This window comes from Dipodomys spectabilis, unplaced genomic scaffold (genome assembly GCF_019054845.1).
Source record: "Dipodomys spectabilis isolate Male_0828 unplaced genomic scaffold, ASM1905484v1 ptg000066l, whole genome shotgun sequence".
Lineage (NCBI taxonomy): Eukaryota > Metazoa > Chordata > Mammalia > Rodentia > Heteromyidae > Dipodomys > Dipodomys spectabilis.
In genome coordinates, this window is record NW_024870743.1 from 4,012,023 (window position 1) to 4,039,719 (window position 27,697).

Here is a 27,697-nt window from a genome sequence, read left to right on the forward strand (position 1 = left end):
TCATTCACTAATTCTGTTCTACATCTAACTTTGCACATACCACTCTCACTGTATGGTAATACTTGTTATAGGAGTTTTGATCATTGGGGAGCATGCCACACAAACACAGTTCTTTTTCTCTGAATTTTGTTTCTATACATCATAAATAGAATTTAAGGTATAGTTTGTTACTATATCATTGGATCAAGTGTTTTCAAAATAAACTCATATTTGAAAGTCTTTTTAAAAATGACATTATATAGGTAAGAAATAAAGGTGAAATTTAAAAGATAATGTATTCAACAAATAGATGAAGTCCTTTTACGTTTATTATTTTAAGTTTTTAGTAACAAATTTTGCATTTGAACAGGACTCTTATGGCCTCAGTCTGAAAACTCATAATTTAAACTGCTCTCTCATTACAGTTCATCAAAATATCAGCCCATGAAGGAAGAAGGAAAACTCCCAACACTCTGTGGAACTTCATTTAAAATCATCAGTAGTAAAAGTAAGATAAGAAACAAAGAATGATTAAGGACACTGCTATAGATCCCAGTCATGACTCCCAAATATTTCACAACTGTCTTTCACTACCCAAGGGAAGCTAGTCAAAACTGAGCGAATTGATATAAAACCAACTTAAAGCAGGGTGCCCATGGTTCACGCCTGTAATCCTAGCTAGTCAGGAGGCTGAGATCTGAGGATCACGGTTCAAAGCCAGCCCAGGCAGGAAAGTCCATGAGAGTCTTAGCTCCAATTAACTACTAGAAAACTGGAAGTGGTGCCAGGGCCCAAGAGGTAGAGCACTCACCTTGAGCTCAAGAGCTGAGGGACAGCTCCCAAGCCCTGAGTTCAAGCCCCACAACTGACAAAACAACAACAACAACATCAACAACTTAACTGCCTGAAAGACTACTCAAGGATGGGGCCTGGGGAATCAACTTTCTCGTGCCTCATCAAAGTCATCATTAATGACATTCACGGCAAAGAAAGAATATAACCAAATTTGTACAAAATGTCACTTCTTAGAGTTTTGGACCCCCCAAATCACTGATGGAGTATGTGTGAGAGAGAGTCTTAGGGCTTGAACCCAGGGCCTGGGTTCTGTCCCTGAGCTTTTTTGCTCAAGGCTAGCAAGTTCCTAAACTTTGTAATATTCACAGTCCTTTAAATCCTATGAAAAATATCTTTGTAACAGAATATGTATGTATTAAATGCTGACTCTGCACACCTGGATACGTGTTCTGTTTCTCTTGGTTTTATTTTTATTTTTCATCTTTTTATTTTGGAGGTTGTCAAATGAAGGCAAAGATAGAATAATTGAATACTTCTATCCCAACCACTCCCTTTCAACCACTTCCAGTTTTGGAGATAAGAGTTTTACGTACTCCCCCACCTCCTTTTCTCCCCAGATGGCTTTAAATTGAGATCCTCAGTTCTCAGGCTCTGAGGAGCTAGGATTACAGGTGTGAGCCATCAGTACCCACCCTTGATTTTCTTTTAACTGTATGGACTTGATATATAACCCAGATTAGCATTGAACTTAAGGTCCTTCTGCCTCTACCTCCCAAGTCTGAGATTACAAGCATGAACTCCCATGCTTAGCCTGAATTGTTTGTAATAATGCCACCAATATGATATTGAGCCATACATACATGCATACATATGTTCATATCCTTAACACCAAGATTTTTTTTTCATGCAGTGCTGAGATCCTCATGCTACACAAGTGTTCCGCTGGTATGCTACATCTCCAGCTCCTAACTTCAAGATATTTTTACATGCTGAGTCTAGAATAGAAAACTACCTCAAGAACTTGATCCAAGTCTTCATGTCTAGAGCTTTCCAGACCTAGATATGCAACGTATCTACCTTATACCAACGTTCTAAAGAAGGTGAGTACACATGACTCATCATGTAGCTAAGATTTTCACACCCCAGACAACTAAATAGCAACACAAGACTCACACATGTCTAGTTCCTAAACCTTGTAGTATTCACAGTCCTTTAAATCCTATAAAAATCTTATTTTGCAACAGAATATGTGTGTATTAGTGGTGACTCTGCACATCTGGATACACGTTCTGTGTCTCTTAGTTTTATTTTTAATTTTGACCTTTTTACTTTGGAGGTTGTCAAGCAAAGGCAAAGATAGAATAATTGAATACTTCTATCCCAATCTGTTTCAAAAATTTTCAATATCAATGAAATCTTCCAGCTGTATATTCCAAAACTTGTGCACAGATAACTTTAAAGCAACTCTCAGATATTATATTATTTAACCCGTGAGCATTCCTGTTTATACCTCTAAAGGATACACAACTAAAATCATTCCGAATATAACTTTATTTTTTGTTTTTTTGGGTCCAGTCATGGGGCCTGAACTCTGGGCCTGGGTGCTGTCCCTCAGCTCTTCAGCTCAAGGCTAGTGCTCTACCACTTGAGCCACAGTTCCACTGCCGGCTTTTTTCTTTTCTCTGCTTATGTGGTGCTGAGGAATCGAACCCAGGGCCTCATGCATGCAAGGCAAGAGCTCTACCACTGAGCCACCTTCCCAGCCCCCGAATATAACTTTAATATCACCTGATATCTGCCAATATTCTAATTCTCCTGTTTCTCCTATACAAAGTGTTTTTTTTATTCAAATCTAGACATAGTCAAAGTGTATGTATTGAATTTGATCAGTACATATTATATGCCTTTGACAGTGTAGTACTTCCCCTTTTCTGACTCTTTATTCTTTGTTGTTTTGGAAGCATCTGGGTAATCGAGTTTGGATTTGACCTCTCTGTGGTGTCATTTGACATGTTCCTCTATCTTCTGTATTTTTTTTAGATTGGTAGTTGGGTCTAGAGTCTCAATCAGATTCAGGATTGACTTTTAATGCAAAAATCTTACATAAATGGTAATGTGTATTTCTTGTTGCATCACATTAGAAGAAAGGATATGTGGATGTCTGTTTTAGTAATGTTTAGACTGATGGTTTTTTTGTTTTTTGTTTTTTGGTTTTTTTTTTTTTTTTGGCTTTAGAATGGCCTGAACTGTATAGCCTTTGAATAGTTTTGAATGTCTTTAATGTTTTTAATTTCTTTGTTTTTAATTGTTTTTAATGTTTTTCATTGACATCAGATCTGTAGTTCCTTTCAAATTCCCTAACTAAAAACTAAATTTTGCCCACAAATACATGTCATGTGTTGATAGTATTTCAGTGTCAGGCCATATATATAGATGGATGGCAGTGGTCCCCAGGAGATTACTGTAGTGGAACTGGAAAAGGAATTCACAGTTGAAGAAGAGGCCAGAGAAAAGGAAATTACAGAAGAAAAAGAAAACCACCAAGAAAATTTACCGAGAACAATGAAAACAGAAACTCTGGCAAACCTCAACATGCGCCTCTGAAAGTTAGAAAACAAGGACCCTGACACCAGAAAGTTGTCAGCAATAGAGAGGAATGTTCATAGTTTATTCTCTGCTTATGAGCAAGTCCATGGTAGGAAAACAAGCAAGCAAAACTCCACTGACACATTTCTGAAAAGATTGACACTTCTTTGGGAAGAGCCGTAGGCAGGTGCTCTGGGAGGGATTCCAGAAGAAGGTGTGTTCTCAAGAGATGAGTCCCAGCAGTAGGGTGGCGAGTGGAGGTGAAAGGTGCTGCTTTTGGTGATCTTTATCTTAATGAGGTCACACTAGTGTGTGTGTGTACTGTGGCTTAGTTCTTAACAGAAAAGTTTAAAAGAATAAAAACCAACCTTTGAAATTTCAAAACAGGGAAATCCTTACAGATTCAGAATCTAAATAGAGTATTTTATATCGCCATATATGTTATGTTTGGATGATGAAGTATTAAAATTATTTTAAAAGATTCAAGCTCTAACAAAGTAAAACTAAGGTTACAGTAAGTTAATGCTAATTTATTAGTGAAGATTTTTAAAAAAACAGTGTTTATAAAGTTTCCACCTCATGGAAGGGTCCCTGCATCTTTCATCTTTTATCTTGTATTTCTACAGCATGGTTGTACTGCTGAGGTAGACAAATACCTGCTATATTGTGGTACAGCTGCCTGTATTCTGCAGTATAGGGATGTGTACAAGTATGTGGGAACAGTGAACTGTCATCTTCTGTGGCCTAGTTACAAGATTCTTCCCGAATGCCTCTTTGCTGTGAAGCCAATGGCTACATATCACAGGAGAAAGAATAGACTCTACTTCATGTTTAGCTGATGAGTCTCCAATAAGTCACTCTAGGAAAGTCTCCTCACCTGGAAAACAAGGACAATGCTAAGTGATTTCTGTTTTCTAACAGAAGTTTTGTGGTTATAATTAGAGTAGATTATCATAGAGCAATGCTGGCTCCGGAAACAACACTGGGCCTCTGCTCATGTGTACACAGGTTCCTCCCACTTCGCTGTCTAAACAGCTTCAAGCATAAGAAACCGGAATGAAAATTTTTGGTTTTTCCTGTTGACCCATGAAGAAAATTTTGGAACTGTAACTGCTGAGGTTGCAGTAATCATCCTGTAGTTCAGAGCAGTAGAATCAGTACTGCTCATGACCAGGCCAAGGAGAAGCAGCTCCACAGGCTGACTGAGCCTGCTGTTTCATTTTGTTAGATGATATTTAGTATGCTAATCAGTGAGGTCTTTACAGATTCTTTTTACGATAAGATAGAACACTTGTGTGGAGAAAACTGCTAGCTAATTCTGTGTTTTTGTGTGATTCTAACTGCAGCATTGTTATCACCTTTGGATTCCTCAGCTTTTTGTTTGCAAGTCACTTCCCTTCAAATCCTCTTGTTGTTTTTTTTTTTGACAATTCAAGCCCTGGAGCTTGAACTCAGGGCCTTGACAAAGTCACTAAGTTTCTTTTTACTCAAGGCTAGCAGTCTACCACTTAAGCTACAGCACTGCTTATGGCTTTTTCTGTTTATGTGGTACTGAGCAATTGAACTCAGGGCTTCATGCATGCTAGCAAGCACTCTACCACTAAGCCAACTTCCCAGACCCAAATCCTGTTGTTATATGTCCTCTACAGCCTTGAAATATGAACAGAGTAATGCATTTATTTACTTCATGTATATATGGCATAATATCAATATGTTTATAATCTCTACCAAGAAAGTAACAATAACTTAATATGCACACAGGTAATAAAATGTAAGTCATGGCTTTTAGTTAAAAAGAAAATGAAATGTGTTGAAAAAGCCACTGGAAAAATAGCTATACTCTTCTCACCTAAAAGCACAAAAACTACCCATGTGTGTCCCGTAAGATTTGTCTTCATTAAATGAATTAAGTTCTCCCCATCTTTTCTGAGTTAGATCATCCTTCAACGTGAACAAAAAGAGTCCCTGAGAGAGCTGGCACTGTAACATTTTTGTCTCATTTTACAAATCTGGACACCCTGAAAGCACCTGAATTTTTTAACACTCTTTAGTTAAGACCTGTCTGTCTTCATCATCTAGAAGACAGACTATTTCCTACTCAATTCTGACCATCATAAGCAGAAGATGATTACTGAAACAGAGCAATGAAGCTCTGAGGGGAAAAGCTGGATTCATTTGTGAGCTAAGTTGGAGTTAAAACATGGGCTGGAGAAGGCTCTGTTGCTTCATTATATAAATTATTCCTTTGAAATGTGTACAATTAACATAAATGAAAGGAAGAAAAGCAGCATTAAGTTGAACTTGATCTTCTCTGCATGGGGAAAGTGCCTTCAGCAAGCATGGAAGCATTTTCTTCTAAAGTTTGCTTAGGAGGAAGAATAATTCAAACAATGCCCCTGGGTTTGGCTTTGTTTGTGGATAATGGCGGAATGCAGAAGTACCAGAAGGGTTTGAACAACTAATTGGGCTGTGAGAGCCTGTGTTTTGGATGGCAGAGGCATCATTTATAGAAATGCTTGGTCTTGTGGATATTTGTCACCTAGGGTGACTTTAAATGTGAGATAAACCTGCTGACTGGTTGAAGAAGAAAATCTGAGGTCAAGTCTTTACTGTTGAACTGAGCCTTTGGAGTTGAACCCAAAGTTTTAGAATGATAACTATATGAGACGTCTTCATTTTTTTCAGAGAAAAAAAATTGTATTGAGTTTATATTTATCCTTTTCCAAAATGGATTTTGATGCAGAATTGTCATAAACTACTACCATAACAACAAAAATGAAATGAGGGAAGATCAGAACAGTTCTGAACTAGAAATCTCAGGCTGAGAGAATGTGCTACACATAGCCAGCCATGAATTTCTTGGGGGAGACAAAGAGGGAAATACAACGTTACATATTTTTTCACTGTCTTAGAAAACAACACGTTCCAGTTCATCATGAGGTAAACTTTCTCTGGCTCTGGTATCTGAGAGCAAATTGTCCAGTGAGGAGCTGGAATGAGCAGCACACTAGACAATGAGCTCTCAGAAACCTTACAAAGAAAGCACAAAAGTTCTACTCAGCTCTTTCTTACGTAGCCTTTTGATACAAGCTGAGGCACACTATGAAGTTGTGTTTCTATGATGAAGGTACCACAGGGACATAAGCTGAGTCCTAGTTTTACTTGAGGTTTGACTTGAGAAACAGAGGAAGCAATTGTGGAAGCTTGGGGTCAAGGCCTTTAGCAGACATCAGTTGTTTCAACTGGACCTTTGACCTGAGCAGTGTTCTGATGATGCGTAATGTGAATCTCTAAGAAGTAGCTGAAGGACAGACAGCCACTATTGAAGACTGAAAGGGAGACTCAAAGGTTTCAGTAGCAGCTTTGAAAGTCACAGAGTGCCCATTTGAGGACACAGGGAGCTGTATTGTGTTTGAACCATAAACTTTACCTCCAGAGTTTCAATTGTTAATGCCATATCCGAGTATCTGGCACACAGTTCAACCTTTTTAAGAGTTGAACCCTAGAATTTTCTTCATCACGTTTTAACAAGCTATTTGGACGGGATTGTAGCTGGCATAGTGAGAAAAAGGAGATGTGAGACTAAGATGAAATAGTTGGATAAAGCAAAGGCATATGTCTTTGGTTTATTATCTTTTTTCTAACTTGGTGAAATGGCTGGTAGCAACAGCATGACCCCGAGGAGAATGCTGGACCAGTGCCAAGTGCCTGCTTTATCACAGCTCCACTGGAATGTCTCCCTGACACCTCAGCCTCCACACTCCAAAACCACACTCAGCATCTTCCTCTTCAAACAGAGTGATAGATAGGGTGCAGCTTAGTATAGAACACATGCTTAGGACTGTGAGGCCTAGCTTCAATGCCCAGCACAAAAACAAAAAACAAAAATAGTGGTAGGCAATTCTCTAGTTTCTCCTTTGCACTCTTGAAGGAATTTTTTTTTTTTTTTGGTCGGTCATGGGGCTTGAACTCTGGGCCTGGGTGCTGTCCCTCAGCTCTTCAGCTCAAGGCGAGCACTCTACCGCTTGAGCCACAGCACCACTTCCGGTTTTCTAGTGGCTTATTGGAGATAAGAGTCTCATGGATTTTCCTTGCCCGGGCTGGCTTTGAACTGTGATCCTCAGATCTCAGCCTCCTGAGTAGCTAGGATTACAGGCATTGAAGGAAATTTTTATACTAACTCAACCTTTTCACAACACCTGCCAAATTCTCCAACCAATTTACCATTTTATTTGTCAACTATTTGATCATAAATATGCTCACAAATCTTCTTTCTCCTTTATCAACTTAGCCCAGGTCTAATCAGAACCATTGTCAGTCTGTTCTTAAACATAAAAAGAAGAAGACAAAGCACCATTTCACAAGAATGGCAAGGACCTACTATGTCCAGGACCAGCTTTTAGAAGCTACATATTTTCTTAGTTCTTCCTTAGATAAAACAAACCCTCTCTATAGCTTCTAGGTAGAAATGTAAGCAATTCTACTTCATAGATGACCACCGGCCTTGTTTGAATGACCTGGAAGTTGTTTTGTAGATAGTCTGTTGGACAAAGCCCTCTCAAGGGAAGTCTGGCTCTATGTGGTATTTTTAAAAAATCAGAGGTGCTATATTAAACTAGAAGTTGGTATTTGATAATCATATTCCTTCCTAACAGTTTTCTAGGCCTTTCCTGCTTTAGAGAGTTAAACTGGGATTTCAGTCTAGTGATAGTTTGAGCAATGGAAGACAGAATAGCAGCAACTTGTAAGAGTGTGTTTATTGGGGATATTTGTTTCTATAGACCCTCAAGAGTCACTAGTGAATGAAATACAGTCTCTACCCTTAGAAAGCTTCATTTCAGCTGGGCACTAGTAGTTCATGCCTGTAATCCTAGCTATTCAGGAGGCTGGGATCTCAAGATTGTGGTTCAAAGCCAGCCGGGGCAAGAGCATTCATGCGATTCTTATCTCCAATTAACCACCAGAAAACTTTCAAGTTTCGCTATGGCTCAAGTGATAGAGCACTAGCTTTGAGCTGAAGAGCTGAGGGACAATGCCCAGGCCCAGAATTCAAGCCCCATGACTGACCAAAAAAAATAAATAAATAAGCTCCAAGGAGAAAAACTGAAAATAGATATTTGAAAAGGAACACTTAAAATAATAAAGGCAAACAAGAAAGAAATTACAGGGATTCATATCCATGGATGTGGTTATAAGTCTGATAGAGAGAGGGGGGAGTGAGGGAGGGAGAGCTTATAGTGCTATGGATTGCTATGATGTAAACACTTCTACTATGGCCAACTTCAGTTAATAACAAGATGTCACTGGATATAGTCTTAGGAAGCTATATACAAACACAGCCCTCAGGAACTAGTATGAGCCATCTCTAGCAAACCCCTGGCTCCAAATCAGCTTTGCTATGATTTAGATTTTCAGACAACTCAATGGAGAGAGCTGGATTTAAAGAAAATGAAACTAGTAGGGAAAAAAACCCAGAGACTAAAATATACAGAAGTTTTACACATCGAAAAATGTGTAAGGCAGAAAAATCTCTTAGCTTTATTCTTTCAACATATGATATAATAAGAAATAATAAAATCCAAGAAATGGCAAAAGATTCCAACAGGAAAAGAGAAAACTGTAAAAGGCTCTACCACATTATGATTTAAAATTTTAAACTGAGACCAACTTCTCAAATATCTCATTTCTGTTCTGAAACTCTTCAGGATCTTTCCTTCCCTCCCTCCCTCCCTCCTTCCTTCCTTCCTTCCTTCTTTCCTTCCTTCTTTCCTACCTTCCTTCCTTCCTTCCTTCCTTCCTTCCTTCCTAGTGTTGGATAGAATCTTGGTCCTTAAGAAAGCTAGGCAAGCCCGCCACTAATGGCTCAAACTTATAATCCTAGCTACTCAGGAGGCTGAGATCTGAGTATCGCGGTTCAAAACCAGACTGGGCAGGAAAGTCCATGAGACTCTTACTCCAATAAACCACCAGAAAACTGGAAGTGGCACTGTGGCTCAAGTGGTACAGTGCTCACCTTGAGCTGAAAGGCTCAAGGACAGCACCCAAGCCCAGAGTTCAAGCCCACTACCAAAGGAAAAAAAAAAAAAAGAAGGAAAGAAAGCTAGGCAAGCTGAGCTATGTTCTTAACCTCAGACTTACGCATATCTAAATTTTACAATTAACAATCACAAAATTTTAGAAATGCTTTCTCGTCGATTGACAATAATTATCATCTATTGAGTCCTTAATATGTGGCAGATATTTTAATGAATCATCTGTATAAGTCTGCAAAGTAGCTAATATGAAATTTAGAGATGAAAAATAGAGACTCAGAGAAATCAAATGATTTGCCTGAAGTTTTCTGTTAGTAAACTGTCAAACTTGGCTTCAAATCTATGAAGTCTGAATCAAAAAACCATTTTTTCGTATTGAATGCCTATGGCTTATGAACAGGTTCAAAATAAATTTATTTTTTGCTATGTATGTCTATCTTTATGTATGAACTATTATTTGAGCTTGGCTTATCTTGCTCAACCTGATGATTTCTAGTTCAGTCCATTTTCCTACAAATGACATAATTTCATTCTTTTTCAACCCAAAACTTTGACATTACAAAGAAAACCACTTGAAGATACAGGCACAGGCAACAGACTTTCTGAATATGATTCTATTTGCTCAAGAAATAAGAGTAATAATTGACAAATGGATTGGATTTACATCATTCCATCCCCAATTACGTAATGGCAGTATAAATGTTTGTGTTAGAAAATGTATCTCTCTAGACACGTGAGAGCAAATCAGAGTATTCACTGGAAGTTTAATTTGTATATCAGACACAGTGAGAAATCGGTAACCACTATTAATAAAACAATATGCCGGGTACTGTTGGCTCACACTTGTAATCCTAGCTACTCAGGTGGCTGATATCTGAGGAACTCGGTTCAAAGCCAGCCCAGGCAGGAAAGTCCATGATACTCTTATCTCCAATAAGCCATCAGAAAACAGGAAGTAGCACTGTGGTTCAAGTGGTAGAGTGCTCACCTTGAGCTGAAGAGTTGAGGGACAGTTTCAAGGCCTAGAGTTTAAGCCCCACAACCTATAAAAAAAAAAAAAAAGCAAAACTGCAAATAAAGAGTGACTACTGTTTATACAATGTACAGCTGGTCTCACATATAATTTTTTTTTTTTTTTTGAGTCCGGTCGTGGGGCCTGAACTCTGGGCCTGGGCACTGTCCCTCAGCTCTTCAGCTCAAGGCTAGTGCTCTACCACTTGAGTCACAGCGCCACTTCCAGCTTTTTTTTTCTTTTTGCTTATGTGGTGCTGAGGAATCGAACCCAGGGCCTCATGCATGCAAGGCAAGCGCTCTACCACTGAGCCAACTTCCCAGCCCCTCACATATAAATGTTTTACAATATATTCTTCCATCAGCAACAATATAGAACTGTTCTATGTGAGCAGAATACTATCTATCTATACCTATCGATTTATATCTATTTGTAGCTATTTCTCCAATCATACCAATCTCTTCAGATGGAAAATTACCACTCTGCTAGGCAATGTCACTGGAAAATCTAATATCTCAGAGGCATCTCTACTTTGCCAATCTCAAATCATACACATCTGTGGAGTTTTCCACCCTTGTGGTAATGTTCCTGAGTCTTGGAAAGTGCCAGCTTACAAACAGAGGTGATGGACTCTCTCATTCTCAGGAGCTTCAGCATACAATATACACTTGATAGTTACAAGTGAAAGCTCCCCTGCCAATTTGGACTTATACCATGAAAAAGGAAGGAGAAATTCCAAGATGCAGTTCAGAATTGATCCTTAAAATCTGATTGAATAATAATTTTTAAAAATAAAATATGGTTAAGAGAGGATGTTCCACTTCTTATGAGTAAGGGCAGATTCTCAGAGTACCTTCTAGAGGGTACTTTGATTTTCATCTTGCAAGATAAACGTTCTCACATGGACCTTTAGTAGGTCATTTCATAATTGGAGATGGAATGATCTAGGTTAAATGTCAGATGAACTTGTTGTTGTTGTTACATTAGATGATAGTTATTTTCTTTTCTATTTGTGAGTAAGTCAGAAATAGTTGCTTTTATAACCCCCCTCCTCATTCATTTGTATCTTTTTGGAGATTCCATTTTTCACCAGGCCAGGTACATTATGAACGTTATTCCCATCTTCTTCCATATCCACATTGTGTGACATCATCTATCTCGATTCTCAAGGTGTCTCAGCAGCCTGACTACCTAATGTGGAAAACAGTCATCTCATGGCTCAAGTTATTTGAATGGCCTTCCTGTTCAAAATGTAGTTTTTAAATTATGCAGTCCTCTGAAAGCATACTATTACCTGTGGACACTTTCCCCATAAAGAATATGGGATCCCATGTGCTTCAAAACTTAGGAAGGGATACCAGGTATCTTTTCTGATGGGGGCCACGCTGCCCAAGTCACTTTGACTACATGTTTAGAACTCAAAAACACTTCTGAGCTATAAACAGGCGATCATACTACAGATCTCCCAATAAGTTGAAGTTATTTCAGCAAAGTGTGAAAATGTTGTGTTAGATAAATATATGAGGATAACCAACAGTTTAAATAAATGATCCAAAGTGTTGTAATCGTGGCATAAGTTGACAATTTTATGCTGACTCTTGGGACACTGAGAACTGGAACCTTTATATCAAGAGAAATAATCTTACAACTTGTATAGAAATCTGGCATTTGAATTGATCCTGTGTGCCAGAAAGCAATAAAGCTAACCTACTCATTAAAATGTTCTTTGTGGAATCACGCAGCCTCATTCCCCTTGCCAATTCATGTGTTTGCCAAGTTTTATTGATTTTTTGGGACAGTCATTTTGAACTCTAGCTTTTGAGGGTTTCCTGTCCATAATACTACTCAACTCTCCAAGAACTTCTTCATTCCATTTCTGATGTCATCGGGATTTAGGAGTTTGAGATCAAAAAGACCCAGACAGATCATCTGTATGTTGTTGTTGTTTTTTTCTGTGACAGAGAATGCTGTCCAGAACAACTGCAAACCCGATGGTATTTTTACCTGTAGTAGTTTATGATTCAAGGAAGACTCATAGAATGTGCTAGACTGCTCTCCCAGAAGGATAAAATCCTGTTTTACTCTTTACACTGCTTGTATTATTTCTTCTTTATGCTAATAAGGGGGAAGAAAACTTTTCCTCAGCCCTTTGCAAGAGCTCCTGCCTATGTCTGCAGTAAACTGGACAAAGACAGATGAACAGGAAAAAAGCATGGTAAATTAACATAATCCGCGTTTTAAGTGGCAGCAGAGCCTTTGGAAATGAAACCCAAAGGCCCAGGGAAAACTGTCTATTTCTATGTGCAGGCTTGATGAAGAATAACATCCCTGAAGAAATGTAGCCATTTATGTAATGTAAAGAACAGGGTAACAGCAAGGCCTGTCTGCAAAGTCTTCTCGCCCACACTTCTCCCCGGTCTGGGCAGGACCTCTTTAGAATGGAGGTTTTATGATCCTCTCTCAGACAAGGAAGGTCAGAGAACTCCTTCACAGAAAGACTTCACAGCTCCTCCACAGAAAGACTGAGGGAGGAGGCAGTCATATTTTTAATCTTTATAGCTAGTTTTAGGAAAAGACATTTGTGTTTCTATGACTTGTCTTGCAGAAGATAATTTCCAGTTTCTATGACTCACTTCTGTGTAAAGTGAGAGATGAGAGATAGGAAGCTGAGAGACCCTGGTTCTGAGGTGACTTCTAAGACCTTCAATGCATTCCAAGTGCTCAGCACACCACAACTCCATACTATGGGGATAGGTTTCTGAGCCCTCAAACTAACATAACCTGGAAAATAAACACCAGGAAGCATATGACTTTTTCTTTGGGCCTAAATATGACACCAAGTACAAGCAACATTTTTTAATAGTTAAATTGTATACATCAAAATTTAAATTTTTGTGTTTCAAAGGATACAATCAAGAAAGTTAAAAGGCAAGTTAGAAAAAGGGAAATATTTTTGAATAATATATCTGATAAGGTACACATAACCAGAATACAACTCATAACAATAAAGTTAATTTTAAAAACAGGCAAATAATTTAAACAATAAAGAAGAAGTAAAAATGGCCAATAGACACATGAAGAAATGCTCAACATCTCTGGCCATAAAAGAAATGCAAGTCAGCCCAACACCAGTGGCTCATGCCTGTAATCATAGCTACTCAGGAGGCTGAGATCTGAGGATCACAGTTCAAAGCCAGCCCAGGCAGGAAAGTCCATGAGACTCTTATCTCCATTTAACCACCAGAAAACTGGAAGTGGCCCTGTGTCTCAAGTGATAGAGCACTAGCTTTGAGCTGAAGAACTGAGGGACAGCTCCCAGGCCCAGAATTCAAGCCCCACAACTGACAAAAAAAATATGTAAATCAAAACAACACTGAGATCTCACTTTTCCCCAATTACAATGGCTATCATCAAGAACACAAAGAGCAACAAATGCTGGCATGGATATGTACAAAAAAGAGCTCTCTCACACTGTTGGTGGCAGTGTAAGTTTGTTCCACCACTCATATGAGGCTCCTCAAAAATCCAAACATAGAGCTGTCCCTATGACCCAGAAATCCCACTCCTGGGCATTTGCCCCAAGAACACAAAGTTCAGTAAAGCCATCCGCACAACCATGTTCATTGCAACACTATTCACCATAGCCAAGATATGGAATCAGCCCACATGTCCCTCAATGGCCAAGTGGAGCAAGAAAATGTGGTATATATACACTATACTCATCTATTAGAGAGAATGGCATTGTATACCATTTGTAAGGAAATGGAAAGACTTGGAAAAAATTATATTAAGTGAAGTAAGTTAGACCCAGAGAAACAAAGGTTGCAATGTTTCCCTACTTTATGGTAGCTAGAATGTGCCTATACATCTATAAGTAAACACTGGATGGTATACAAGTGGTTACAAATGAGTTAACTGAAATATAATAGACCCTATGGAGAGCTCAAATAGTGTATTCTTTTTTTTTTTTTCTTTTTGGGTCCGGTCGTGGGGCCTGAACTCTGGGCCTGGGCGCTGTCCCTCAGCTCTTCAGCTCAAGGCTAGCACTCTACCACTTGAGCCACAGCGCCACTTCCGGCTTTTTTCTTTTTGCTTATGTGGTGCTGAGGAATCGAACCCAGGGCCTCATGCGTGCAAGGCAAGCGCTCTACCACTGAGCCACCTTCCCAGCCCCTAGTGTATTCTTAATAATATACGCTCAAAGCATATATCTATGGAACTATCACAACAAAACCCCCTTGTACTATTAGTATATGCTAATAAATCCATAGTGAAGTTGAGTGCAATGGCTCACATCTGTAATCCTAGCTACTAGGGAGGCTGAGATTGGGAGGAACATAGCTGGAGGTCAGTCCAGACAAGAAGTCAGGAAGACCCATTTCAATCATTCGTGAGACCCCTATCTCAACCAACAAAAACAACTAGGTACAGCAGTGCACACCTGTCATCTCGGCTACACTGAAAGCAAAAATTGGAGAATCATGCTCTAAGTTGTCTACTGCACAAAGTGAGACAATATTTGAAAACTTACTCACAAAGGGCTGGGTTTGTGGCTCAAAGTGGTAGAGTGACTCATGGCAAGTAGGAAGTCCTGAGTTCAAACCCCAGTGCTGTATGTACAAAGGATATCTCCTATACCCACTTCACAGCCACTGAGATGACCAATATAAAAAGTCAGCATTGACAAGGATGTAGAAAAATCAGAGCTGCCATCCGTTGCTTTTCAAACCCTTGCTGTTGTCTTATTGTTTTAATTTTCAGTGCCCTCAACCAAAGTCTTTTTTATTCACTCTTCTCAAGTTACCAAGTTTGAGCATATTCAGGATCCTGATGTAGGATCTTTACAAATTGTTCGTTTCATTTTTACATAATGCTGTTTGAAAGTGGCTGCATAAACACAGAGCACATTCGCATTATCAGCACTAACCTGAAACCTAGAGACAGGCGTGGCCTAAGGAGTGGCCAGACTACTCAGGTGCTCTCAGTGTGGAGGAGGAGACACCGGAAGACCTCAGGGCACCACGCAAGCTCCGGACTGCTGGACTGCAGTGTGAGCACTGAGTTTCTGGCCCCACTCTATCATTATTTATCCCTGCTTCCTCTCTGGATTTATTTTCTCAACTATAAAATGAAGAGAATAGCACAGATTTCATCTGCCTAACAGAATTATTGTGAAGATCAAATGAGACATATGAACATCCATAAACCATAGGAAATATGGGATACCCATGACAGTCATACAATGGACTACTGAGCGTCTATAATAAAGAATAAGGAAGGCTCAATAAACAAATAGCATTTTTAGAGTATTCCATTAAGCAAGAAAAAAGAGCAAAAAGTATATATATATATATTGCTATATTTTGTATACTGATATAGAATTATACATATACAGAAATTCTATATTAAGTTACCTGCTATATAGGTATACAGGGAATTGAATGAGAGAAAGGAATGCTACATCTCTGGGTATCTTATTGTATGACATGGATTTTTAGAACTATAGTAATGCTCATATACTGCAAAGTAAAATCAAATTATGCTAAATAAATGAGATGGGAAGGAAAGAGAGATCCTAGAATGTAACAAACCAAAAAATGAGTAAATTATATTTAAAATAGCATGGCCCCACTGATGGAGAGGAAAATTAATCCAAGTAACTTAAAAATAATATTTATAGAGTTATAATTCACGTGCCACAGAATTCATCCTAAAGTAACTTTTTTGTGTTTTGTATTTGCATTTTGTCTACAGAGACAAAAATCAATTGAGCACTTATTGGATAGGGTTTGTTTTCAAAGTATGATTAGCACTTCTGGCACTGAACAAGTTAGTGTGCATATTGATGATTTGAGAAGGAACCTAAGAATATGGAATATAACAGGCTACATAGAGCCCTGAGGTACTGGATTAGAATCAGCAGTATTAGCAGTATTAGTCTTTGTATATGTAGATACAGGTATGGTTGTATGTATGAATGTGTGTGTTCTCTAGATTTCTCTGCTGGAAGAAATGATGACAGCCAATAGCAATAAACACACATAGTACTTAGACGCTGGAACCTGTATACTATTTTCCATGATGAAGAACCGGATTTTTGAAAAATGGCTGATTACAAGGCCAGGGCAGGGAAATCAATGGACAATTTGTTACTCCGTGAAATAAAGACGTATTTATTGGGTGTAGCAGTATATACCTGTAATCCATACACTTAGGAAGTTGACATAGGAGAATCACAAATTCAAGATCAACTTGGGCTATATAGCAACACATGAGAAGGAACAGAAGATAGAGAAGATGGGAGGAAGGACAAGGAGGAGACAGAGGAAGAAGAAGGAAGGAAGGTGGGAAAGCAAGCAAGAAGAAGAAAAAGGAAGAGGAGGAGGAAGAAGAAATCCTGACTTTAAAAATGATAGGGACAAAGGAGGAGGCTACAATGCTTGATAAGAAATGTACTCATTATCTTGCCCATGTAATTGTAACCCCTCTGTGCAGTATGTTCACAATAAATAAATAAATAATAAAAAAATAAAAATGATAGAGAACTTTGCCAGGCACTGGTGCCTCACACCTACTATAATCCTAGCTGCTCGGGAGGCTGAGATCTGAGGATCACGATTCAAAGCCCACCCACGCAGTTCAAAGTCAGACAGGGCAGAAAAGTCCCCATGACACTCTTAGTTCAAGCCCCACAACTGACAAAAAAAAACAACAACAGGTAGGGACCTGATAAATGGACCCAGCAAACAGCCTAAGGGTATCCCTGACCAAAGGCTAGGAAAGCAGCATCAAGATCTGCATGATAACCTGGGGAGTCAAACCAGAACCCAATAAATATAGCAAGAATGGCAGATTTAAATTGTGGACTTGCAACAATCAGCAACTGTCAGCAGTAGCTTTAAGCATGCTCAAACCAGTACTAGGCAAACATGTACTAGGCAACTCATGTATAATCATTTGAGTTCTGTGAACTGGCTCCAACTATCATTATCTCCATTTTACAGTTTAAAAAACTGGTTTAGTTATGTTTTCTTGGTGGAGCTGGCATCAAACCCAGGGCATTTATTTTGGCCCATGTCAACACTAACCCACTGTAATACAGTCAGTGGAAATCTTTATTTCTCCCTGGAAATGGCCACTGATATCATGGCAAGCTTGGCCGCATCATCTGGGTCCATTAGGAGATATTTACAAAGGTCCCAGCTTCAGCCACAGGGTCTTCGTGTGACTAGATGACATATCCAGAGACGGAGAGGAAAACATCTCCACCAGACAGACCACTGCATTTGTTCAAGGCAAGCACTAGAGCATATCAGAATTTCTGTCATCTAAGCTCACAAATTATCATACTTGTTAACTTGTTTTTAGTATACAGCAACCTCAAAAATAGAAAAGTTTGTGGGCTCTATCTCTCTCTGGATAAACCTGACTTCTCACTTTAAAGAATAGTTTCTTGGGGACTACATAAAATCACATAATAATCAACAAGAACTGTAATCCAAGCTACTTAACCGGAGGAGGAAGGAGGATCATAAAGTCAAGGCCAGCCTGGGCAAAGGTAGTGAGATCCCATTTCAAAACCATACCAACAGGAGGGCTAGGGCCTAGCGCAAATGGTAGGATGCCTGGCCAGCCATATGGACCCTGGGCTTGGTCCCAGATACTGGGGGGCGGGGGGGAAGGAGGGAGCTGAACAAAATAAATCTCTTAAACTATTAATCTCCTAACCAATTTTAGAATCCTGAAATAATATCATCAATAAGAATAAGTCGATTGAAGAACTACAGCTAATAGATATTCTAACTATGAACAGTGAAGACACCCAGCTGCCATGGAATTCCAGTGATGACTTCTTATGCCATTTTTTCTGGTTTTGAAGTCATCATTCTTTTACTTATTGCTTTTCATTCTACTTTATTAACCTGGATTTAAGATGATATGTTTACATAGAGCTTACTTCTTGAAGTGGCATTAACATATCATCAGTATCTAGTTGAACATCAGAACAAATATTAAGTTTTGTTTGCAAAATGTTCCTTGTTCTTCATGGCCAGTTTGTATTATTCTGTTAGAATTAAAATCTATGTGGACCAGGCACTGGTGGCTCATGCCTATAATCCTATCTACCTAAGAAACTGAGATCTAAGGACTACATTTCAAAGTCAACTAGGAAGAAAAGTCCCCACAAGACTCTTATCTCCAATTAACAACTCAAAAACTGGAAGTGGAGCTGTGGTTCAAAGTGGTGTAGTGCTAGCCTTAAGCAAAAGAGCTCAGAGACAGTGTCCAGGCCCTGAGTTCAAGCCCCACAACCAACAACAACAACAAAAAATCTATGTGGTTAGATGCCTTCCAGATGCATGATCACATATCAAAACCTAGGACTTGCAAAATACACACACACCCAGGGTTAGAAGGTGAAGTCAGATAAATCCTTAGCCCTTTGGACTTCTGTAATTTAAATTATATTTCCAACTCTTCCCAACTTTACTGAAATGAAATTAACCAAGCTAGATATGTTTCTATTATCTCCTCTAAGCTTGGATATATAAACATAATATCAACTAATTATACAATAGTTATTGCTCTCATCTCTTTCTTATTAGGGAGGTAGTCATTTATTTAGTGGGAAGATAAGTTAGAGACCTTAATGATGACACATTTTGAATGCCTATAACATGCAAGGTATAAATAAACATGGCTTCAGGAGAAGAATGTAAGCATTGCATTTTATTCCCTTGCTAGAAGACTCATTTCCTATTTGGGTATAAGTTTTGGAAATGGTCTGACATTAGTAGTGAATCAAATTGTGTCTGCTCCTCCTTCACATCATAAACAAGCAAAACCCCTACAAATCTTAGGGATGTATTTATCTATGTAAAAAAAACTAGTAATGAGTCATGTGGCTCTATGATAAATGCCAAATAAAGGGTGCAGATAGAAAGTCCAAAGAAGGGCAAACTCCATTGTACAAGAAGGCTTAGAGGTGGGTGAGCTTTGAGGGAAAGCTACAGGTTCAGGAGAGCAAGTGCTGCCATGATATTGAAATGAGCCAAAGTGTGATTGCAAGAAGCTGAAAATCCCCATAAAAATACAGCGTTAAAAATACAGAGAAAGCTTTTTGATTAATTAAGATGCAATAAGAAACAAGACTCACAATATGGATGGTGGCCAGGTTGTATAGCTCTCTGAACATAGTTCATAGGAGTTTAAACTTCATTTTACAAAAAATAAACTTGGATCTTAGAATTCATTTGGCCATATATAATGCCCTCCAACTGGCTTAAAAGAGAAAAGGAATTACTTTTTAGAAAATTTGAAACATCTTATACATGGTAATTACCTTATAAATCATTGAATTGAAGTTTTAAAATAATTCTCCTCTAAAATAGGAAAATAAAGAGAAAAGCAATAGATATAATAAGTAGAGAAAGAGGGTGATGTAAGAATCTTTATTAGAGTTGAGCGCTGGTGGCTCACACCTATAATCCTAGCTGAGAGGCTGAGGTCTGAGGATTGCAGTTCAAAGCCAGCCTGGGCAGGAAAGTCCATGAAACTCATCTCCAATTAATCACCAGAAAACCAGAAGTGGCTCAAAGTAGTAGAGCTCTAGCCTTGAGCAAAAGAGCTCAGGGACGGAGAAAAGGCCCTGAGTTCAAGCCCCACCACTGACCCCAAACAAAACAAAACCTCTATTAGATGACCTCTAGTTCACCTAAAGAAAAGTCAAAGCCCTTCTAGTTCAGTGGTCTTTTGTGCTCTCTTCTCATTCACCTAAGAAGTCCCTTAGTCTTTCTCAGAGGCATGTTTATGACAGACAAAACTGGGTACTACCGGCTCTGCTCTGGCTGCAGCTGTAGCCACGGGTGAGAGCTTCTGGTCAAACAAGCATTTCCATGGGAGGAGCTTTTTCCTCTCCTCTCTGCAGTGTTCTGCAGCCTGAATATCACATACCTTCCTCATATCTCACTCTGCATAAAGTAGGACCCAGTCAGGCCATGACACTGCTTCTGAAAGCCAGGGAGCAAGCTATCCGCTGCGTGGTGGCAGTCGTAATGGTGAATTGTCCTTAACTGTATGTCTTAATCTTACTTCTATTTTGAGAGTGAGTTCAAAGGGATACTCTACTCAGCCTGATAATATTAGATCAGCAGCTGTAAAAGCATGGAGTGTTTAAAAAAGCTGTGAGTGTAGGTCAGACAAAACCCACATTATTTCATTTGCTCGCTCAGAGAAGAAACAACAACAGTTCCAAGGAACATTGAGATCAGAGAGGGAAATGTGAATGCACAAAGTTTCTCATCTTATTTTTTTCCTTTAAAAACAACTGTGAGGTTGTGAAACTTTATAGGCAGGAACATTTAATGGAGATTAAACTACATTAACTTATTATTCCAAATTAATTTACATTGTTCCAATTTTATTTCCAATCTTTTCCTATATGTCTATAAACTACATTGCTATACATAAGGTGTTTCTAATATATTGTGTTCTATATATTTTATTTTACATAGCACTCCATGTATTGACATTAGGACACTTTTCATTTTGTTTTTGTTTTTTGTTCGTTTTGTGCCAGTCCTGGAGCTTAAACTCAAAGCCTGAGCTCTGTCCCTGAGCTTTTGTGCTCAAGATTAGCGCTCTACTATGTGAGATACAACTCTACTTCCAGCTTTTTTGGTAGTTAATTGGATATAAGAGTTGCATGGACTTTCTGCCTGGGCTGGCTTCAAGCCTTGATCCTCAGATCTCAGTTCCTGATTAGCCAGGATTACAGGTGTGAGCCACTGGCGCCCAGTCAGGATGCTTTTCTTTTTAATATCCCTATAGCATTCTAGGATGATATATACTTGTGAGTTGGAGAGTAGGTTAGAAGAGTTAGTGCGTTTAGTTTTTATTGATGTTTGGTGGTGGTAGTAGTGGGGGTGGTGTATGTGTGTACGTGCATGCATCATGCGTGCCAGTCCTGGGGCTTGAACTCTGAGCCTTTGAGCTTTTTTTTTTTTTTTCCTCAAGGCTAGTGCTTTACCACACTTGAGCCACAGCTCCACTTCTACCTATTTTTGGTGGCTAATTGGAGATAAGAGTCTTAGAGACTTTCCTTTCTGGATTGGCTTTGGATATGATTTCCAGATCTCAGCCTCTTGAGTAGCTAGATTACAGGTGTGAGCCACCAGCGCCCGTCATGAGTTAGCTTTAATAACACAAGCCTGTTCTCAAGCTACAAATAGATAGTGTGCTTAGCTGTAAACTCAGCCCTTTTTGCATTGGTTATTTTTTTTAGAACGTCTCTCTTTATGCCCAGGCTGGACTTGAATGGCAAACCTCCTATTTGTGCTTCCCTTGACACTAAGATGATGGGCATGAGCCACTGTGCTCAGACATTTTGCTTCTTCTGTAGCTTGAGATGACAGGTGTGTGTGCCTTTGTGCCCAGGTCTTGGTTAGAAGGGGTATTGTGAATTCTTTTTTGGCCAGGTTGACCTCAAACCTTGATCTCCCAATCTCTGCCTACCCGGCAAGTAGAATGAGCCACAAAGCACAGCATGCACTTCTGTTGTTTTTGTGATTATGCGTAACTTTTATATACTTACTGACCTATGAATTTATCTTCTATAGTATAAAGTCATTTAGAATTTTTTCCTACATGTATAGCAAAGACCTTTAGTCCTTTAATTGCCCAATAAAACTCTGCATTCATTTAATCATTGTTTCTCTGTTTTTCGAATGTAAAATCATACTCTCTTTCAAGTTAGTTAAATTTATCAAAATGTGTTGCTTTCTTTGCTTACCTTTTCCTCTTATAGTTCATGTCATCACTCAGGGCTTGTGTTTCAACCAGGTTGTTTTCTATACCTCATGTAGTCTGACAAATGCCTTTAGTGTATGCTTACCTTTGAATAGTCAGACAACTTAGTTAATCCTAAATTAGCATGTTGAAAATGTCACTACTTTGCCTTCTAGTTTCTATTACTGTCCAAGAAGTTTGATGTCAGTTTTCTCCTTTCCGCATAGACCTGTCTTCATTTCTCTGGTAACATCTAAAATTACTCCTTGATCTTGAATATTCTACACTTTTATTCCCATGTGTTGAGCAATGAGTTCATTTTTACATGAAAAATATTCAGAATGTACTTTTAATCTAAGAATATGGATATTTCTTCATTAATACTTTTTTGCTACTATTGTTTTATTTTTTTTCTCCTCTGCTCACTCTTTGAAATTCTTCTGGAACTCATTAAATGTATACTTGAGCTTCTTAATATATGCTCCACAGTTTTAATTGTTGTTGTCTATTTTTATATTTTTATCTCCTAGTAAACTCCTCAGTGGTAAACATCAAGTCGCTAAATCTCTTTTTGACAGTGTCTCTGTAGAGTTTATTCTGAATATTTAATGTAAATTTTTATTTTGAAGTTTTCCAAATTGCATTTTAAAATATGAACCTGAGCCAGGCACTGGTAGCTTATTATGCCTGTAATCCTAAACTAGTTCAGAGGCTGAAACCTGAGGATCATGGTTCAAAGCCAGCGTAGGCAGAAGAATTCCCATGAAACTCTTATCTCCAATAAACCACTCAAAAAAAAAAAAAACAACCAGAAGTGGTGATGTAGCTCAAGTAGCACTAGCCTTGAGCACAAAGAGGCTTAGGAACAGTACCCAGGCCCTGAGTACAAGCCACAGAACCAGAAAAAAAAAAAAAAAGTGAACCTGATTATCTCTTCAGCTTGCTCTGTGTGTGTGTGTGTGTGTGTGTGTGTGTGTGTGTGTGCTGCTACTTAGGGTTTGAATTCGTTCTCATTTAACTTGCTTTCTCACTGCTGATGTTTTGCCACTTGAGCCGCATCTTTAGCTCATCAAGTATGAGGCCCTGAGCTCAAACTCTAATATGTGGATGAGAGAGAAGGAGAATGTGAAGAATGGGGCTTTGAAGTCAGATTGGCTCGCTTTGGAATCCTGGCACTTAGTAGTTTTGTGATCACTTGTTTAAGTTCTCTGTGCCAGTTTTGACATCTGTTAAATGAAAAGAATGCTTGCTCACATAAAGTCATTGTAATTAGAGTACAGCCAAGTCTTAGGTATAACACAGACAGTGAATGGACATTATTACCTAAGATACTATCGGGATGTTTCTTGGCTTCTTAGAAACAGCAGCAGCAGCCTTAACGGTGGCTGCATTTTCCTGGTCTTCTTACTGAGCAGTGGGTCTCAGCAACATCGTCCTTCTCTTGACAGTGTTAGCCTAAAAATATGAGGAATACCCATTGTGCTGGTTTAGGACTTTGCTTAGACACACTGCACCCCAACTCTAGCTGGAAATGCTCTGGAGGTCTTGGGGAGTCAGGGATTCACATTCCACTGTGTTCACACAGGGAGCTCCAGGCTATCTGCCAAATGTCTGCTCCTTTCTAACAAAGGTATTGACTTAGATACAGGAACTCTGCATTACAATCCTGAAAGGTACAGCATTATTTTTTCCACCTAGCTTCCATCCCTTTGGAACAAAGCCCTGCTTCCCTCTCTCTTTTAAAAAGACACTTCATTACCAACAGATAAAACATATCTTGCATCCAGAACATATTTAATAGTTTTAACAATTGCACTTTCTGGTTTCTCTGGTAGCAGTGTTATTGCCCGATTGGATCTTATTTGGTTCTCTATTGTGGTACATCTTATTACCATCCTCTTGCGTTCGTAGAATTTAGCTGTGATTAAGGTTTTTCTTTGTTGTTATCATGCCATTCCCCTGCATCTCTACAGCAATGGCTCTGCCCTTGACAGAGGTCACTGGTGTCTGAAGGTTTTCCAAGACGCTCACTGTGCTGCCACTGACCCTCTTGCCTGTTTCATGGCTTGCTTTCTTGTATTTTCTTTCTAATAGAAGCAACTGGAATCAGTTCATCCACGACTCCTTTAAACAACTCACAGTTAAGTACCTTATTATGTGTCATTACTTTGAGTATTTTTATTCATATGTTCTTTAATATGTTCAGCATGCTAAGAAAGTGACTTTTCTCTTCCTGGCGAATGCTCTATCACTTGCTGTAGTTGAAAGAATATATTTATAAATAAAATACCTCCTGATCATGTTATGATATGGCTGATCTTGATTTTTTGTTCTTATATCTATTTTTATTTCCTGTGGTACTGGGGCTAGAGCCTAGAACTTTGCTCCTGCTAGGGAAGTGCTCTGCCACTAAACCACATTCCCAGACTCTAGTTAGCTCTATGTAAAACAAAAACATATCTGATATCCTTCACCAGAAAGCAGCACACTAATTTTATTACAAATCTATCTAATTTCATCGCTGACTTGGCCAAACATCCTAAACGTTTACTTGCTCCGTTTCCTAGTGACATTAGAAAAAACAATTTAACTAAGGTTATTACGTTAGACACAATATTAGATGGAGACAGGAATTATTGCCATTACTTGGAATTCTGGGCCACCTTTTACTCCTCCCCCATCATTTGTTGGTGGAGAGCTATGAACTCTTTGCACTCTGGTATTGACAATCTACAAATAAGGGCCTAAACACTCCTCTGAACCATGGTAAATAGCCAAGGAGTGAAAGGGTCTCTCTTTGAACCCCATGTAGAGTGATGAGATGCATTTTCTCAGGGATCCCAGGATCCTCAGGTGTCATGATGCCACAGGACTGAGAGCTAGTTCCCTCCAGTGGTAGCTGCTGGAGAAATATAACTGCAAACAAAATCTCTCCAGACGTTCTAATGGCTTACACCTATAATCCCAGCTACTCAAGAGGTTGAGATCTGAGATCAGGGTTCAAAGCTAACCCAGGCAGGAAAGTATGAGAATCTTACCTCCAATTAACCACCAGAAAACCAGAAGTGAAGCTGTGGCTCCAAGTGATAGAGCTAGCATTGAGCAGAAAAGCTCAGAGTCAGCACCCAACCCCTAAGCTCAAATCCATGACTGAAAACAACAACACAATCCCCCAACCTGGGAATCCTCTCCACAAACAAGATAAAACACTAAAAAACATTGCTAAGATACATAGGCAAAGCCACATATACCCACTGCACATGTTTTTAAGATAGACAACAGCTAGTTCTCCAGCCAAAGGACTTGGTAGCGTCATTTGTCACAAATAGATCATCCTACCCCTCCTTGGAAATTGGGCTGACTATTAGCTTCTTGGTTTTATCCATTAGAAAAATGAACCTCTCAAAGGTGCAAGACAGCAGCTAGTTTTGCAAATTAGAGCCAGGATCTCAACAAAATTAGTTTCCCCTGCTCCCATAGGAGTTGAGAGATAAGGGCACAAGCTCTTTTGATGTTTTGTTTTCAAAATGATGGCTCTCAATGTTTGTATTTTACAATGATCTTGAGAAAGATATTTCTGGGTCAAAAAGCTGGAAGAAAAAAACAGCTGCCAAAAGGCTCAGCAACTCTTCTAAGGGATACACGTTTGAGGAGATGAGAATACGAATGTACTTACAATTGAGAATTATCTAAGGCAAGCAATCTGAAAAGGAGTCTTATTTTAACTTGCGTTTGTTCTCACGAAGCCAAGTAATGATACATCCTTGTACTGGCTTTCCCTCCTTCTCAGCTGCTCGCCACCCTTTTTTTCCTGCTCTGCTCTGTTGCAGTCACTTAACAAAATAGTGTTTAGTGTGAAGCCCTAGGCAAGGTAGTCTACAACAAAAGCACCCTGTAACAAAACATCACAATCAAAACTAGAGCCAAGCTGGGTGCTGATGCATATGCCTGTAATTTGAACTACTCGAGAGGTCTAGATCTGAGGAGTACAGTTCAAGCCCAGCCCAAGAAAGTCTGTGAGACTCTTGCAATTAACCACCCAAAAGCCAGAAGTGGAGCTGATACACTGGAGCACACGCACACACACACACACACATATATGTGCACACACACGTGCGCATACACACACACACACTTACAGGCAAAGAAATTGGGCAAAATGCTTGCTGCAAATGAGATACAAAAGCTATGAAAAGACCTACTATAATTAAAGTTGCAAGCTAGTAAGAAATGTAGTAAACTTCAAAAGGAAAACGTACATTACATCATAAAGCTTTTCTCCATCAGTCATTAACCATTTTAACAAGTAAGATTATATTTAACAGAGTCTGAAGTGCGTTGGAAATTAAGTGCACCATTATTCTATAGGTGGTCACAAAAGAAACACACCACCTATGACACCATGGGCCAGAGCTCATTTCATTCACTCCATCTGGATTTTCCACTTCATTTCAAATCTTCAGCTTCAGTATTTCTATAAAGTTCTTTTTTAAAAAAAGAATTAGTTCTCTTTCTGACTTGTTGTTTTGTCTACACATTATTATTATTATTATTTTGGTTGGTCATGGGGCTTGAACTCCGGGCTTGGACGCTGTCTCTGCGCTCTTCAGCTCCAGGCGAGCACTCTACCGCTTGAGCCACAGCGCCACTTCTGGTTTTCTAGTGGTTTATTGGAGATAAGAGTCTCACGGAGTTTCCTGCTCCAGCTGGCTTTGAACCATGATCCTCAGATCTCAGCCTCCTGAGTAGCTAGGATTACAGGTGTGAGCCACCAGAGCCCGACTATATGCATTTTTTAAAATTTATTGTCTATCTTGTAGCTTGCCCAGCCTCCTTAAAACAGGTGTTGTTCATCCTTGTTGGTCAATTTGTAAATCTCCACTTTTTTGGATTTGGTTACTGGAACCTAACCATGTTCCTTTGAAGGTGTCATGTTTCCTTGATTTTTTTTTTTATTATAAATGAGATGTTCAGAGGGGTTATAGTTACAGTGAGGTAATGAATACATTTCTTTCTTCTTTTTTTTTTTTTTTGCCAGTCCTGAGGCTTGAACTCAGGTCCTGCACACTGTCCCTGAGCTTCTTTTGCTCAAGGCTAGCACTCTACCACTTGAGCCACAACACCACTTCAGGTTTTTTCTGTTTATGTGGTACTGAGGAATCAAACCCAGGGTTTCATGCATGCTAGGCAAGCACTCTACCAGTCTACCACTAAGCCACATTCTCAGCCCTGAGTATATTTCTTTTTGTACAATGTCACATCCTTTTCCTTGATTAAATTTTTTTCTTCAAATCCTGCACTGCTGGCTTTATTCACCTCCCCTAGACTTCACTAACTAGATTTACCCATCAGCCTGGCTAGACTTCCTCTATCGCTGTCTGTGTCTGCTCCATACCACTTGCTCTCAAGCATTCACACCAAGGTTGCAAAGACATCTAAGGTCAATCACCACAGAACAGATCACAGATTAAAGTGGTGAGAGCTCCCAGTGTTCAGTTCTTCCAGC